Here is an 18202-nt window from a genome sequence, read left to right as displayed (position 1 = left end):
ATCTTTCCAAACAATTCAGGTCCTCCAGACCTGGCAACATCCTTGTAAATTTACTGTGCACTCTTTCAGCCTTGTTTGCATCTTTCCTGTAAGTAGGTGACCAAAACTGTACACAGTACTCCAAATTAGGCCTCACCATCGTCTTATACAACTTCAACATAACATCCCACCTTCTGTACTTAATGCATTGATTTATGAAGGGCAATGTGCCAAAGCTCTCTCTATGACCCTATCTACCTGTGATGCCACTTTCAATGAATTATTTACCTGTATTCCCAGATCCGTTTGTTCTACCACACTTCTCAGTGCCCTACTGTTCACTATGTAAGACCTACCCTGGTTAGTCCTACCAAAGTGCAAAAACTTCACACTTGTCTGCATTAAATTGCACCTGCCATTTTTCAGCCTATTTTTCCAACTGATACAGATCCCTCTGCAAGCCATGATAGCCTTCCTCACTGTCCACTGCAACCCCCAATCTTGGTGTCATCCACAAATTTGCTGATCCAGTTAACCACATTATCAGCCAGATCATTGATACAGATGGCAAACAACAAAGGATCCATCACTGATCCCTGCACACACCACTAGTCACAGACCTCCAGTCAGAAAGACAACTCTCTACTACCGCTCCCTGGCTTCTCCCACAAAGCCAGTGTCTAATATAATTTGCTACCTCATCCTGAATGCTGAGCAACTGAACCTCCTTGACCAGCCTCCTACGTGGGACCTTGTCAAATGCTTTACTAAAGTTGATGTAAACAACATCCATTGCCATGTCTTCATCCACTTTCCTGGTAACTTCCTTGAAAATTCTTTAAGATTTGTTAGACATGCATGAAGCAATGCTGACTATACTTAATCAGTCCCTGTCTATCCAAATACTTATATATCCAGTCCCTTGGAATACCTTCCAATAACTTTCCCACAACTGTTGTCACACTCACTAGCATATAATTTCCTGGTTTCCGTTTAGAGCCTTTTTTAAACAGCAGAACAACATAAGCTATACTCCATTCCTCTAGTACTTCTGTTGCTAAGGCTAATTTAAATATCTCTGTTATGGCCCTGGCAAATTCTGCCCAGATCTGCCTCAAGATGGCAAGTACCTCTTCTTCTATAATCTGTATGGGTCCATGAATTCGATCTCGCTTCACCTCACTTCTATAGACTTTCTTTCTTTTCAAATCTTTTTATTATTATTATTATTATTATTATTATTCAAAAATAGCACAAGTACAATGAAGTAACACCACCTTGTACAATGAAGTAACATTGTTTTTGAGTAACAATGCCTCAAAAAAGAAGAAATTATCTTAAAGATTTAACCTTTTTTTTGAATAACAAAACCCTACTAAGCAAGAAAAGTGAGAGAGAAAAAAGAAACCCATTGGAGGTACAACCCTGGAGCCATGCATCATAGTTTGAGTCTGTAGACTCTGTATCCATCTCCCGAGCAAATACAGATGCAAAGAATGCTTTTAAGACCTCCCCCATCTGCTTTTGGCTCCCTGCATGGATTACCATTCTGATCTTCCAGGGGACCAATTTTGTCCCTTGCAATCCTTTTGCTCTTAACATATCCATAGAATCCCTTAGGATTCTCCTTCGCCTTACCTGGTAGAGCAATTTCATGCCTTTTAGTCTTCCTGATTTCTTCCTTAAGTGTCCTCTTGCATTTCTTTTTACTCCATAAGCACCTCATTTGTTCCTACTTGCCTATATTTGCTATGCACCTCCTTTTTTCTCTTTTTCTTCAATACCTCTTGAAAACCAAGGGTCCCTACACTTGTTATCCGTACCTTTTATTCTGACAGGCACATACAGGCTTTGCACTCTCAAAATTTTACTTTGGAAGGCCTCCCACTTACCAAGTCCACCTTTGCCAGAAAACAGCCTGTCCCAATCCACACTTGTCAGACCATCTCTGACGCCATCAAAATTAGCCTTTCCCAAATTTAGAATCTCAACCCACAGACCAGACTTAACTTTTTGCATATTTACTTTGAAACTAATGGCACCGTGGTCACTGGATGCAAAGTGTTCCCCTGCACAAACTTTTGTCACCTGCCCTGTCTCATTTCCTAATAGCAGATCCAGTATTGCATGCTCTTTCATCATGATGGAGGAAACTTTCTGGAACACATTTGACAAAGTCTATTACATCTAGTCCTTTTACAGGATGCGATTCCTAGTCAATAGGTGGAGAGCTAAAATCGCTTATAATAACAATCTTAGGTTTCTTGCAATAGTCTGTGATCTATTCACAAATTTGAGATCTTCTAAATCCCTGGAAGTGTTGGGTGGTCTGTAATATAGCCCCATTAACATGGTCATACCTCTCTTATTTCTTAGTTCCACCCATAAAACCTTATTAGTCTAATTCTCCAATCTGTCCTGACAAAGCATTGCCATGACATTCTCCTGACTAGTACATCACCCCCCCCCCTTTAATCCCCCCTGCTCTGTCATGTCTTAAATAGTGGAACCCCAGAAAATTGAGCTGCCAGTCCTGCTCCTCCTGTGACCGTCTCACCAATATCCCATTGCATTGATCCCGGAGTTCATCCACCTTTCCTATGATACTTCTTGCACTGAAGTATACGTAGCTCAGGACACTAGTTCCTGCATGCTCAACCTTTCAATTCCTGACTTTGTCTGAGGTCTTACCAGCATTTGTCTCCACAACATCTCCTCTAACTGTTCTGGCACTCTGGTTCCAATCCCCCTGCAACTCTAGTTTAAACCCCACTATACAGCATTAACAAACCTTCCTGCTGGGATTTCAGTTCCCCTCCAGTTCAGGTCCAAACCATCCCTTCTGTACAGGTCCCACCTTACCCAATAATCCAAAATTCTTGTACCCTCCCTTCTACAACCTACTCCTTAGCCATGTATTAAACTGTATAATCTTCCTAGTTCTAGCCTCACTAGCACATGGCATGGGTAGCAATCCTTTGATCACAACCCTGAAGGTCCTGCACTTTAACAGCACCTAATCCTCTGAACTCCCTATGCAGAACCTTGTCACCCATGTCACTTGTACCTACATGGTCCGTGACTCTCAGATGTTCACCCTCCCACTAGGATGTCCCGGACCCTGGCACCTGGGAGGCAACATACCATCTGGGAATCTCATTCTCTCCCACAGAAACTCCTGTCTATTCCCTTAACTAATGAATCCACTGTCACCACAGCATGCCTCCTCTCCACTCTTCCCTTCTGAGTCATAGAGGCAGACTCAGTGCCGGAGACCCAGCCACTGTGACTTTCCACTAATAGGTCATTGCCCCCCAACAGTATCCAAAGTGATATGCCTGTTGTTGAGGGGGATGGCCACAGGGGTACTCTGCACTGGCTCATTAACTCCTTTCCCCTTCCGGTCACCCAGTTTCCAGTGTCCTGCACTTTGGGTGTAAAGACCTCTCTATATGTACTATCTATCACCCCCTCAGCTGTTAGAAGCTGAAGCTGGATGCACTTCTCACAGTCGTAGTCATTAGGGACACTGAGGTTCTTCCTGCCTTCCCACATCCTACAAGAGGACCATTCCACTATCCTGCCTGGCATCTCTACTGTCCTAACTGAGCAGATGTAAAGAAGGGAAGGGGGGAAAAAAACTTAACCTAGAGCTTTTCTTTCCTTTGCTTTCTCTGACTGAAACCTCTATTTGCTGAAGCCTGGGAAGAGCTAAAACTGCAAGATCACTACTCTGACTCTGCCCACTCAGATGATGGCCGCTGCTTCACTCTGGGCTGTGCTTTGCTTGGCTCTAATCATCTGAGAAATTTTTGAGCTGTTCAATCACTCTCTCTTTAATCAGAGGCTCTGGTGATGTAAAATACTTTACATTTATCTTCAATGGAAGATGATTCCAAAGCACGAGTGCAGAAGGAGGAGATAGTTGATGCACTAGAGTGATTAAAAATTAATAATATGAAAATCATAGAATTATGCAACACTGAAATGGACCCTAATAACTCTGGTGGAAAGGCTGTGAATGCCTTCTGAGTTGTTCTTCATCATTGCTTACTCCTTTTTGCTGTGCAGATGTTGCCACTTTTCAGCCAATGCTTATGATATCTTATCTAACCTTGCAGTAGGTAAGCTTGGGCTACCTAATTTCCTGAGGATTTGTCAATGAACCCTGGAGCTGGTGCTGTAATAGCATTAAGCTAACCACTGCACTATAATGCTGCCTCTAATTTTAATAATTAAAAATGAGTGTGCACGAATAAGTGTATATTGTTGTGACAATCTTGGAGAGTGATGACTTTGATTATCAAAGTAATATTCTTATAACAGGACAGCCCAGAAAATGCTTGCAAAACAGAAGATCTTGGTTTATGCACTCTCATTTGAAGTATCAGATACTGTCATGCATCGTTGACAGTATATTTAAGAGGTTATTACTCACCGGGATATTTTTCTGCTGTTTTTGTTGTTTTGGATTACAAGCGCCACACCTTTTATGCAATACTATATTTTATCTGTTGCTTAACTGAACATTACAAAAATTTTGGATGCATTCTTGAAGTTCAAACTATAAATTATACTTCCCTCACAAACATGTTTTGATTCAACGCTACTAAATTGGGCAGCTTACTCACACCAGTGATAGAATCTCCTCACCTGTCTGTAGAAAATGGAAAATTACATTTGTTATTGAAAAACAAATCTTCTAGCCAATTGAAAAATTCTAACATTAAAGAATAGAAACAGGCCACTCAGCATTTTATTATATTTCTTAAGTTGATAATACTTATCAACTGTTAATTTTAAATTGGTAATTTACAAATGAATGATATTTAAATAATCCACATATATTGATTTCAAAAGATTTCAGCTTCTTCTGACTTTTCACTGCTAGAAAGTATTCTCTTCTATCCCTTTTAGTTCAATTTGGATGTAGTTTTATGTACAGTCATTAAAGTTATTAACAAATCCAGTTGACCACTGGTCATTGTCGATACCATGAATTACATTCTGCTAATTGGAGTACATGCTCATAGCCGTCCGTCATCTCCTGCTACAGTCAGTTTCCTAACTAAGTTAAGAATTTGCTTTGAATTCACTGAAATTTCAAATCTTCACTCCTCAAAAAAGACTTTCAACTATCAAACTGTCTGGGAATCTATTTAAATATCTTTCATTAGATTTGTCTCATCTAATACATTTTATTACTTTATCAAAAATGTTATCTGCTTCACTCTGGGCTGTGCTTTGCCTGGGTCTAATCATCTGAAAATTTTTGAGCTGTTCAATCACTCTTTCTTTAATCATAGGCTCTGGTATAATTTCCCAACCATGTACGTTGCAAACTTGAGTTAAGACAATAGTTCTTCATTTCACTATGAGTAGTTGTAACATTTTATTTGCTCTTTCTAAAGAATTCGTATACAAAGTTACACAACCTAATAGAATACATCTTGCTTTTTTAAATCACGTAAAATATGAATTAGTTTATATTTTCAATACTTTAAAATGCACGGCACTACTTGTGAAATTGAAATATGGCCCTCTGCAAAAGTCTTAGGTCCATATATATAGCTAGGAATCTTAAGACTTTTGCACCGTACTTTAGTAATTTTATGTATTACACTGTACTGCTGCCTCAAATAAAAACAAATATCATGACGCATGTGAGTGATGATAAACCTGATTCTGATATGGGTCTCTGTTGTGGACTAAGAATTGGAAGGGAGTAGGGAGAGGGAATAATGGTTGGGAAAAGGGGAAGGGTGAGGGGAGGGAGCAGGAAGCACCAGACGGACATTGTGTAATGATCAAAAACCAATTGTTTGGAATCAAGTGACCTTGTCTGGTGTCTCAGGGCTGGGAGTGTGTGTACCCGCATCACACCCCCCTCCAGCTCTCCTTTTCTGCCACCTGTCTGACAGCCCTCCCACAGGGCTCCACCCTCGCCATTGCTAACATCCTTTACTCCCTCCAGATTTACAAGCTCACTCTCTGCCCCACGTTGGCAAATACAGTACTGTGCAAACATCTTAGTCACCCCTAGCTATATACATGTGCCCAAGATTTTTGCACAGTACTGTAATTCTGTTTGCTGGTATATTTTATTTATAGGTTAACATTTCTTCACTGTAATTTCTATGTGCATTATGTTGGTTACATTAAATATCATATAAACCTCTATACTATCTCCAAACTTCCATTCCTCTCAAATTTTGAAAGCTTGGTACTCCCAAAATCTTTACCCTTCTTTCACCAAACTGCTTTCCTTAAAACTGTCTAACCTGACTTTTGCCCTTAATATGAATTTGAAAGTTCCTTAATAGAAATCACAAGTTGTATACTTTATTACTTTGGATTTTCCTTTAATTTTCAGGTCAGAATTGCACACAGATCTTGATTAGCAGTACCAAGTAGTACATTGAGATTCTGTATTGTCTGGTTGTCAGTCTTTCAAAGGAATTTCCAAACCAGGGATGGTCATAAAATATCCTATGGCACTATTTGGAATAAGATGGAATATTCCAATGTTATATTTCTTCCTCAAAAAAGTTTCAAAAGAAAACATTTTCTTGCAATATTTATAATCAGATTGTTAACAATACTTCAAACATAAATCATTGGATGTAAAGTACTTTGGGATGCACTGAGCTCACAAAATGTGCTATATAAATTGCAAAAAATTATTCTTTTCTACCATTGCTGCATTGGCTGCAAGTGTTAATATGTTCTAAAGTTCTGTTCTCTGGAGAGAGATATGGTTCTAAGAAATATTGGTATAAGTTGATTTGAGTGAAGAAAATGGAAAATGAGAGAAGGAAATTTAGACAAGCATATCCTCAACGTTTAATATTTCTATTCAAATCTTTGGTTAGTGTGTTTATTAAATGGTGATATTCCAGTTCTCAAAGTGTCTCCTTCCATTTAAGTTGTTTCACTATCAGGGTATTAGTGCTTTTGCCAGTAAAACTTCATGATAAAATAGAGTCGTAGAAATCTACAGCACAGAAACAGGCCCATTGACTCATCCAGTCCATGCTGAAAAAATTAAACTGCCCATCAACCTGTACCTGGACCACAGGCCTCCATACCCCTCCCATCCATGTATCTAGTCAGATTTCTCATGAACGTTGAAATTGAAATCGCATCCTCCTCTTGTGCTGACAGCTCGTTCCACACTCTCACCACCCTCTAAGTGAAGAGGTTTCTCCTCATGTTCCCCTTAAACATTTCACCTTTCACCTTTTACCCCTGAACCTCCAGCTATATCCCACCCAACCTCAGTGGAAAAAGCTTGCTTGCATTTTTAATGTTGGGCCATTTCTAGAAAACCATGATTAAGTTTAGATTTTTAATTAAAAGGGAGTATTCTCACATTCCATGACCATGTTCCAGAGGTGCCAGAACCTCTACACATTGAAAGATCTGTGTTGACCTTGCACTACGTTTATCATCATTGTTGTGTTCTCGTAAACAAGAGAGTGGTGAAGTCACTGCATGGGATTTCAAGAACCTATAATAATGGACTTCTGGTTTACTTTTGATTTACGCTTGGTTTGTCTCAGTTTCACTTTGCATTTGGCTCTGCAGAAATAAAAATGAGTATCAACCTTCCGTTTCAGAAAACACTGATTCCTTGGAGTGCTCCCATTACTTTGTTGACTTTACTGTTTGTCATCCAGCTCCATAGTATTTTCAGTAATTATTCACAAATAGTTCTCTTGGATAGTCTGCACGCAAGATTGGTGAAGGGTAGTTCCAAAACATGGAGAAGTACTTGCCATTCCAAGGGACTGATCTCGTAATGCATTCAGCAAATCCAATTGGATTTTCTTCAGAAAGTTCAACTATTGTCATTTTTGTTTTAATTGATCTATTTTTTGTCCTCTAAATGAAGTGCGATCATGTCAGGGGAGCTGTTAAAAGTTAATTAGGAAGTTGCTGGAGAACTGAGCAGACCTTGCACACGCAAAAGCTCAACACCACAGAGGGTCATTTCGGCAAAAGATGAGAAAAACCTCAAAGAGAAGAGTATGAGCCTAACTCATTTCAGTTCCCACCATTTCAGGTGACTTCTACAGTAGCTTTCATTGTACATCTTGAAAAAAAAACCAAACAGCAGACCAGAGGCGGAAGCCGCAAAGAATTACTTTCTCGATTAAAGCGATGGTGAAATGGTTTGGGCTTAGCTAGAGGAAGCGACCATTTTATTTTCCTGAAGCAAGGAACAGAGCTGATTTCAACATTATTCTCTGAGAGACATTTTCACTCACTAGCCCCACACAGAAGAGGTGCTGTCCCTATTACCCAGATGTTCTGTTGGGGTTAACATTGGGGGCAGCACAACGATGATGATCCATAGACATTTGGGTTTTCAGGTTACATACTCAACATGCTTACTTTGAAATTTTCATTCATTGGAAGTGAATTTCCTCTGAGATTCTTTGTTATTTAACCAGAAGTACAATGTAAATTCCATTAACCTGCACAGAGGGTTCTGACATGCTTTCAAAGAAGCTGTAATAGCAGAACAGGAAAGAGTCAGGAAATTCACTTCCCAGAAGTATACCTTTTAAGTTGAACAGGCTGTCTCTAAAATTTGGTTTTATAAAACACGCTTCTAAATTTCTGTCCTAGAATAAAGAGCAGATGCTTGTCAGATCATGGTATCTACTGACCTGCCCTGGCTTGTGCTGAATCTATGCCACTCCCCATCCTACGCTTTGAGTTCAGTAATTAGGTCACTATGATACTTATTAAAAATTTTGTTTTTTAAACTATTTTCTTGCCTGCTCACTTAACTCCTGCCCTAGCATTAGCTCAAAAGCATCTGCATTGTACTCAGAGTTAGTTCAGATAATCATATTATCCAAATTTAAAAATCATTCTCAAATCCTGTAAAATCATGCATGATCTCAGAGATTCCTGCATAATCAGTAACTTTTTTTTATTCCATATGTTCATATTTTATTTGTAACTCAGACAGGTTTTCTTCTCTTTTGATGCTTTGCAGTCCTCCTAATCGTTATAATTAGAATGGTTGGTATGCACACAATGTTTATAGAGTCGTAAAGTAATACAGCACAGAAAGAGGCCTTTTGGCCCAACTTGTCCATTAAGGATTCTCCTTGCTAATCCCATGTTTGACCCATAAGCCTATAAACCTCTCCCCTCTGTGTACCTACCAAATGCTTCTTAAATGTTGGCATTGTACCCACCTTGACCACTTTCTTTGGCAGTTTATTCAAGGTTCTTGCTACACTTTGTGTAAAGACATTAACTCACTGGTCTCTTTTACATCTCTCCCCTTTTATATTATGTCCACTACCTTTGGATTCTAACCCTGAAGAAAGACCATGGCCATCCTCCTTATCCATACCCCTCATGATTTTGTAAACTTCTGTGAGGTCACCCTTTATTGTCCTGCACTCCAGGCATTGTAACTCCAGTGTGATCAAACTCTTCCTGTAACTCAGGCTCTGTAAATCAGCCAGCAACCCTGTAATTTTTTTTTGCATGTTCTCCAGCTTGAAAATGTGCTTCCAATAACACGATGGCTGAAACTGTATACAATACTCCAAGTGTAGCCTCATCAGCAACTTGCATATCTACAACATTATGTCTCTACTCCTGCAGTCAATGCTCTGATGGCCAATATGATGAATGCCTTCTTCACAACCCTGTCCACTCGCTGCTTTCAGCAAACTGTGCACTTGTACTCCCAGGATCCTCTGTTCCACAACATTTCTCAGTGTTCTGCTATTCACTGTATAGATCCTACCCTGGTTCGATTGTCCAAAATGCATTATCAAAATCAAAATCCACTTGCCGTTCCTCAACCCATCTCACTAACTGACCAAGGTCTCTTTGCAATTTATTGTAACCTGCTTCACTATCAACAAGACACCCTTAGTATCATCAGCAAACTCAAAATATCCAAAACATGAATTATGTAACACTGATTACTAGGGCACCCCAGTCGTCACAGGCCTCTAGTCGGAGAATTGACCTCAACCTATGCTTCCTATCATTGAACCAATTTTGAATCCACATCGCTTGCTCCCCCTGAATCTCACGCAATCTCACATTCCATGTTCGCCAGCCATATGGCACTTCGTTTAAGGCCCCCTGTTATGATGAGAGGGGAGTATGCTCAGTTTACAAATAAACAAATCTATGCCCAGTTTTATACGACTGCAAAGTATGTGAATTTTTTCAGCACCTTTATATGTTTATATTTGTTCATGAGAACTAAAACAGCCGTTTTATATTAGGTTTAAGTTGGAACTTGGATGAAGACATGAATAGAACATACACCTATAATTTGTTGTTTAGTTATTGTAGAATTTTGTTTAATTCTGCGAAATATGTAGGACTACTCCCAGGCTTTAAACATTCTGATGGATCCCATTTAACACTAGATCTGTGAACTGTCATAAATTTTTATTTCCAAACACCGAGTTGGATAGAATTTGCCCAAAACATATTCGTCAGATGAAAGGGATTCATTTTCAATAAGATTGTTTACAGTGTCTCTAAAGAAAACCTGAAAATTGGCCTTGAATTATACAATAGCAAAACGGACAAAGTGAACTTGCAAATTGACTGGGAAGATAGATTGTTAAATAGTTCTTTTAGTCAAATTATTGATATCACAGGTTTTTGTTTGCTAAATATCTGGATGCCCAGCTGTTTGGCATCATGTTGACAAGGTTGACGGCGTACATAAAAAAGGTGATGTAAATGCATGTAAGTATGTCCTTTTTGGTGATGTCAACATGTGTTATATTTATTAAGCATGTAAAATGTTATGTAATTATGACAGCTTTTTGAAAAGCCTAAAATATATAAGCCTTTGCTATTGCTTGTTGGTGTGTGGAGAGTGCTGATGCTTTTTTTTTGCTGAAGTATGTGTTGGAGAGGTAGGGACACTGCTTTGCTGCTGTGTGTGCTGAGGAGAGCAGGGGGCTTTGGGGTTCTAATTTTTTTTTACTTATCACTCAAGTATCTCAGGTTGTATATTGTATACATTCTCTATTACGAAATAGAACTATTGAACTATTAAAAGATAAAATGTTTAATGAGTAATATTTTCATATGTTTAGTGAATAATATTTTAATTTTCAAACTGTTGCCAATTCTTTAAGACTTTTGGACATGATTACTTGGAGATTTTTTGTGTTTTCAGCAATGATCAAATAGATATTTAATTTGATTTTATTTTAATTTCATGGATGCCTCTTAAAGTTTGCTTGTCCTCATTCATGCAGTTTAGCTCTTGAACAGATGCTTCTTGTCTGACATCTTTTTAGTGCACATCAAGGGATGTTTTGCAAAAAGGGCAGGAATGTTTTGTAAAGGCTGAGGGAATGTTGCAGACACATATGCAATAGTTATTTTAAGATCTTTGCTTTGTAAATGTGATATGCTGTCCATGTGTAAGTGCTTACATTCCCAGCTATTTAACAGTTTAAGCATTATGTATCAGGTATATTTTATTCTGATTCATGGAAACTGAAATCTATAGACAAAAAGACCAACAATTAGCACTGCACATTGATTGAACTCCATGCAGATCAACCAGATTAAAGAAAAATGACTGACAATGCTGACAAATACATTCAACCTTAAATTCGAAATCATCAAAAATGCATGGAAGTGGATTTTTAAAATTTTGGATCTTGTAATACATAAGGTTTCAGAATAGTGAGTAGTATTTTTGGAATAAAGAAGAATGTGCAAAGAAAATCCAGCCACATGAAAAGAGAAGGTTAAAATGAGTTTCATTAGTGTGCAAAATCATGAAGGACCTCCTTTGGCAGGAAGAAGTAAGCTTAAGGTAATTGATATAAGGATAAAGGTGAGACTAAGAAATAGTTTTTTTACACTGTTGTTGTGACCTGGAATGTATTATGATTTAAAAGATAGTGGAAGATGATTCAGTAGTCCCCTGCATGAGAATTGGATGAAGTACTGTACTTGCAAGGAAAAAATTCAAAGAGTAACCAAGGAAGTGTTATGAATATGATAGGTCGGTTGACCTCCTTTTGTTGAGTAAAATGTCTATTACAGAAATGATCTGGTAATAACTTTCCCTCTCTTGTTATGAAAGCATATGAGAACAAGTTCTTTGATATCATGTTCTAATAAAAATGTTTTGTCATTTTGCTTTGCCCGATAGATTTCTCTATTGAGTTAAAGTTTTAGCAACTTAGTGCTAAATGGTCCCTAGTCTTTATCATTTTATACTTTGAAATTATAATTTGTAACTTGAATGTTGCTCTCCACACTCTTCTGCAATTTCCTCATTCTGATGCATCTGATCTTAAAATTCACCATATCAAGACCATTCTTTTGCAGTTTTCAGGTTGAAATTGTCATGTGCATTAAGTAAAATCACTTGAGATATAAGCCAGTATAAAGCTGAAATTTGATGTATACTAAATTGACAGCAGGAGCAAAAAAAAAATGACAAAAGGGAGCAGTGTCTAAAAATGACAGCCGTTTCTTCATGATAGTTATTTGATTCCAAACTATTCTTTGAAACATAACTTTTGGCATTTGTAATTGTGGTCAGAAATGCTTATATTCTTGGCAGTACACTGATCTGGAAACTGGATATGTGGATGTTAAATGCGATAGGTTGTCTAAAATATTTAATCCTTTGATCCTTTTGATAAAGATGCATATTTGAAGGATTGCAGTATTCTCAAGATAAACCTATAATTGAAGGTTTAAAAAATACTGATTTTAGCTTTCGCAGAGTTATCCGAGCTGCACTTGTTGATTAGACCATTCCCATTTTGTTTACAAGAGGCCATCTACTTCGTTTCTTTGTGAAATTTGTTAAAGCTAGGTGACAGGAAAGAGATCAGTTTCTCTATGCCTTTTTAATCAGTTTGGTATTTACTCATGTCTGGATAGAAACTTGGCCTTGTGATGATAGACTTTGCACCAAGATAAAGATCAAAGATACATATTACAGCGCTTTGTCTTCCAACAGAAAATACAATGTCATTATTACTCATATTGTATAACTTTTAAATTGTTTTTTAAATAAGTTACCAGTACGATACTGTTGATAATGTTTACTTCCCTTGGCCTTCACATATTTGTCAAACTGTTCAGCAGGTATTTTATTAAAACAATTGTTTAAAATACCAGCTGATCAGTGCTTTCAACCGCAACCATCTCAGTAAAATCATAATAGGAACTAACAAATAATTTCTCAAAATATTAAATGGTTATTAGGAGGAAATTTCTGTACATACAGAGTTACAAATCCCTGAATCAGTTTAAGCCATTGAAGTATTACATTATATGTAATGTAATACGTAATTTATATGTCTTTAAAGTAAGGTTATTGTAAAAGGGAATAGCAAAAATATTTTTAAATACATGCAAGTCTTTGGAGACTAGTTACCTGATAATGCTACAGTATCTCAACACTGGACAGACACACTGAGTACATTGTCTGTCCTGTCAAGTCAAGTCAACTTTTATTGTCATTTCGACCATAACTGCTGGTACAGTGCATAGTGAAAATGGGACAACATTTTTTTAGGACCATGGTGTTACATGACACAGTACAAAAAACTAGAATGAACTACGTAATAAAAAAAACACAGGGAAAGCTACACTAGACTACATACAGACCTACACTAGACTGCATAAAATGCACAAAAACAGTGCAGGCATTACAGTAAATAATAAACAGGACAGTAGGGCAAGGTGTCAGTCCAGGCTTCGGGTATTGAGGAGTCTGATAGCTTGGGGGAAGAAACTTACATAGTCTGGTCATGAGAGCCCGAATGCTTTGGAGCCTTTTCCCTGACGGCAGGAGGGAGAAGAGACTGTATGAGGGGTGCATGGGGTCCTTCATAATGCTGTTCCTTTGCAGATGCAGCGTGTAGTGTAAATGTCTGTGATGGCAGGAAGAGAGACCCTAGTTATGCCTGAATTTAGTGGGTGGAGCATTCACGTGGTTCAATAACTGGTTTGCTTGCTTGGAAGGTTTTATATCTGGAAAAAGGTAACAGAATGTAAGCAGGCTGTTAATTCGTAGTTGCTAGCTTGGAAACACACACACACACACACACACACACACTCTCTCTCTCTCTCTCTCTCTCTCTCTCTCTCTCTCTCTCTCTCTCTCTCCTCTCTCTCCTCTCTCTCTCCTCTCTCTCTCTCTCCCCTCTCTCCCCCTCTCTCCCCCTCTCTCCCTCGTGGGTCACTGCATTAAAAGAAACTTGAGAGGTCTACCTTAAGACATGGGTAACTTGCTGATAGTCTTCCTATGCTCTAAGTGATAGAAATTAAAATGTAAAGCCTATATTAGTAATTTGGCACATATCTAGGCATCAATAATAAGGAATTATAATAGGAGATCAGATGTATCCTTCTCATCTCACTGACATGTGCTTCATATGTCCCTATTACTGGATAGTCACTAGAAGACTGTGTATTTTTGTGGATACAGTAAGTTAATACTAAAGAAATTTTGTTCTGTTCTGACATACAGTCTCCATTCTCTTTACAATAAAACCAAGATGACCAGCCTTTTAGCTTATAATAATATGATTTCTAACTATTTCAGTTTTTCTTAATGACCACCAACAGATCATGTAAAAGACAATTTTAACTGAGGATTATACCTACTCTAAGGTATGCTATACAAATTTTTGAGCCATGCAGGTGTTAACGTCAACATAAAGCAATATTATCATAAATAGAGCAACAATTAAAAAGGTAAGTTGCATTATTTTGTTACATGAAAATTGCAAGAACTAACCAAAGTGTGTTGAGTGAACCTGAAAGAAAGCCTTCAAAGCAAAGCCTGTGGTTTTACCATTGCTGAGGCCTTTGTCTTTGAACTGTGAAGAAGCTGTTGATCCAAGGTGAGGTTCATCTTTCAGCTGCCCTCTTAATCTGGTGCAAAAGGCCCTGAGCATCATGGGCTACCCCCATTACCCCCATGTAAAAATGATAGGCTTGGATAAAAGTGATATATAGGCAGTCCTTAGGTTAGGTAAGGGTTCTGTTCCCGGAAACTGTCTGTAAGCTAATTTCTCCTCAAGTCAGAAATGTTATTTTCTATAGCCACCCATATCATATCACTCTACATTCACTTGCTATAATTCTTTCATTTCATTGAATAATTACCCTGACATTCCCCATCATTAATCTATTGGAATTTATATTGGATCCATCCATTAACGAATACCAAGAAACATTTTATTGTTATTGCTAGTTTGACAAATGCTTTAAAAATGTATGAGGTCTTTGAGGTTTGTGCGAAGTCTGATTTTTTTTTAAGCCAAGTCATTTATAACCCAAGGAGCCTAGTATAGTTACAAATTCTTCTCCTTTAATTATGAGTGATTAAATAAAAGTTGATAATCTGGATTAAGTATCTACGGTCAATCATAATTAAAGAATAATCTTATTGAATCTGCTTTATGGAGCTGTCAATCAGATTTGAATGAAAAGCAATCACTCTATTTTGCTAAGTAAATCTAACATGTTGATTCTTTGCTTTATATTTTTATTATACTTTTAAGAAAATTACTGAACGAAACTACTAATTTTGATTTTAACCAGTTGCTGTCATCAGTCTCTTTTTTTCTCCAGAATTGGGAATAAACCATACAATAGCACTGAAAGTATTGAGTGTACAGGGTTAAAGAGTTTATTGTGATAGATTGTGAAGTAAATGTGTGATAATGTACACATACTTCATCATGAGTGTACAGACAAGGTAGTGTTACACAAGACTTATAAACCATATCTTTCATTGTCAGTTTCTTTTGTCCTGTGAGTGATGTTCTTTGAACACAACACATTAGTTTTCACACTTTCCAGTCATTTTTTGATAAGTCATTAAAAACTGCAAAACACGAAGCTCCCACTGGCCAAAGTAGTTTCTTGTTCCGAGATTCTGACTGCAGCATGTTCTGTTTTGTGATGATGGCATTGGAAGGTGATCTCCTAATGAGAAGAAAACATTATATAATCCTGCAGTCCTTTCAAAAACTGAACCGATCACCTGAGCAACAATAACCTTGAGAGCTTGCATTTTGAGGCAGATTTAACTTCAAAGCCCACAACCACTGTTGTACTGCAGTAGCTTTCTAAAATGAATTAGATTAGCAAAATACCATTGAGCTATGATTCACACAACATATCAGAAATGTAAAAAGCAAACTTAATAAATACATTTACTTAAAGAATATATGCAAGTCCATTCTTAAAATGCTTTTTTTTTGTGTTATCCACACTGTCTCTCTATACAGTGACTTTTTATGAAAATTTCTTTCTTTCTTACATGCAAGGGAATAAAAATATTTATGTTGCATCTCCGTCGCAATGTACAAGCAATAAAGAGGGGAAATGTGGGAGGATACTCCCCAAACACTAAAATTGTATGCATAATTGTTTTGTATACATGTGTGTATAGTCAGATACACAGTCAGATCAATGTACAGTCAGACATGCAATGCGTATTGATAAATCCGATGGCCTGGTGAAAGAAGCTGTTGGCCTTGGCCTTAATGCTGTGGTACTGTTTGCCAGACGGTAGCAGCTGAAACAGTTTGTGGTTGGGGAGGCTGCAGTCCCTGATGACTCTCTTTTAGTTATCACATATTAGAAAAAGTTTTGTTTTCTTGATCTTCAACTGAATTCTGAAACTTCTTAAAAAAAAACTTTGCTTGGAATTTAAGTCAAATCAAGATCATGGGTTTGCCATAAAACTATCGGTGCAGCTTGAAGAATAGAACTATCTATTTTGTCAGGTGCATGTTAATATATAGCATTTTTAACTTCACATTTGATCTTCCTGTGGATAAGAAAAGATGATTAACAGGAGTCCTTTTCTTAGTCATGTTATAAAATATTTACGTGCTATGTGAAATTATGCCCAGACTAAAGCACTCAAGAGTTTTTATGGAGTAACGGCGATTCACTGTCGATATAAGAGTTTCTGTTTGCCCCAGGTGAGATCATGGGTGTAATTGTGACTTTTGACCAAAAGTAAATGCTGATTCAAAGAGGAAATCCTATGTTAATGTATAATCTGAATTTTAGTTTCTACCAGACTAAAATTGTCTAAGATCTTAGATAGCATATCTAACTTTATTAATGAACAGAGATACAGGCATCATCTTTAAGGACTTGACTATGAATTGGAGAGATATGTGAAAATTAAGACATGTAACAGAAATTCTGGACAGTTTATATCTCAGAGGAAATGGAAGCACACCAGAATGGGAATTGTTGGTCTTAAAATTCACTTGTCCAGCAGCGTTTAATGGTACAGTGGTGAAATAGGATTTGTTAGGGAAAATAGCATGTTCAGCAAGCTTAATTTAGGGAATCTGAAATAAAGTGAAAATGTTTATTTATTTCATTTATTTCTCGTTCTTTGATCATATATGGTCAGTTTACAGGAAATAATGGGCTGGATTGTATTCAATTGGCTTGCTGTCCCTAGTCAGCCCATGCCACATTTTGTTTTTGAGAGTTCACAATCGAAGTTGAGTTGTGGACTCGCTGCCTTTTCTATACTGTGAAATGGAGCAGTCCTTGTTCAAGGATTAGCTCTCCGGCACGGGATCCTGAGGCTCTGCCCCTAGGCACTGATAATCTTTTCATAGCTTGTTGCTATAGAGCAGCATAAATTGTCTCAGATATGCCAAAATAGTTTATAAGGAGTTAAAAGATCTGAAAAGCAATTATAAAAAAATAATTTACTTAAACATTTAATTGACATTATTTTTAAAAATCAAGAAGTTGAGACAAGAGTGTGGTCGAGTTGATCCTAAGAACATCTTCCCCAGTTGATTCCAAGCAAAGGGATTTGTTATTTCAGAGCAAAATCTTTGGAACTCTCTTCCTCAGTTTTGGCAGTTTTGAAGCCATATCTTTGACTACCTTTAAGGTAGAGTTACATGGAGTTTTGATTAGCAAAGGTGTGAAAAACGACTTGAGGTTGAGGTTACATTCAGATCAGACATGAGAAAGGCAGAGAGATTTGAGAAGCCAGCTAGCACACTTCCACACCTAACTTGTGAGTTCACATGGAACACTAATAAATATTGAAAGGGAAGCCATCATTAATTATTTGGATCTGCGTGGAATCATTTTCGAAGGCAAATTGGCAGTTTTCATATGGGAATCAAGAATCTGACCTGAGGGCTGAGAGCCGGAAGTAACTGTGGTATTTATT

The 18202-nt window shown here is 37.6% G+C and overlaps 1 protein-coding gene across 2 annotated transcripts in view; it reads left to right on the top strand.

The window, feature by feature from the left end:
• The window catches only part of LOC140741811 (ERC protein 2), a 767514-nt gene that overhangs the window by 667256 nt on the left and 82056 nt on the right, over window positions 1-18202 (top strand). The gene's annotated exons all lie outside the window — the stretch shown is intronic.

Source organism: Hemitrygon akajei, chromosome 19, assembly GCF_048418815.1.
Source record: "Hemitrygon akajei chromosome 19, sHemAka1.3, whole genome shotgun sequence".
Taxonomy (NCBI): domain Eukaryota; kingdom Metazoa; phylum Chordata; class Chondrichthyes; order Myliobatiformes; family Dasyatidae; genus Hemitrygon; species Hemitrygon akajei.
The sequence above is the reverse complement of the archived record's forward strand: the minus strand, read 5'-3'. Positions and strand labels throughout refer to the sequence as shown.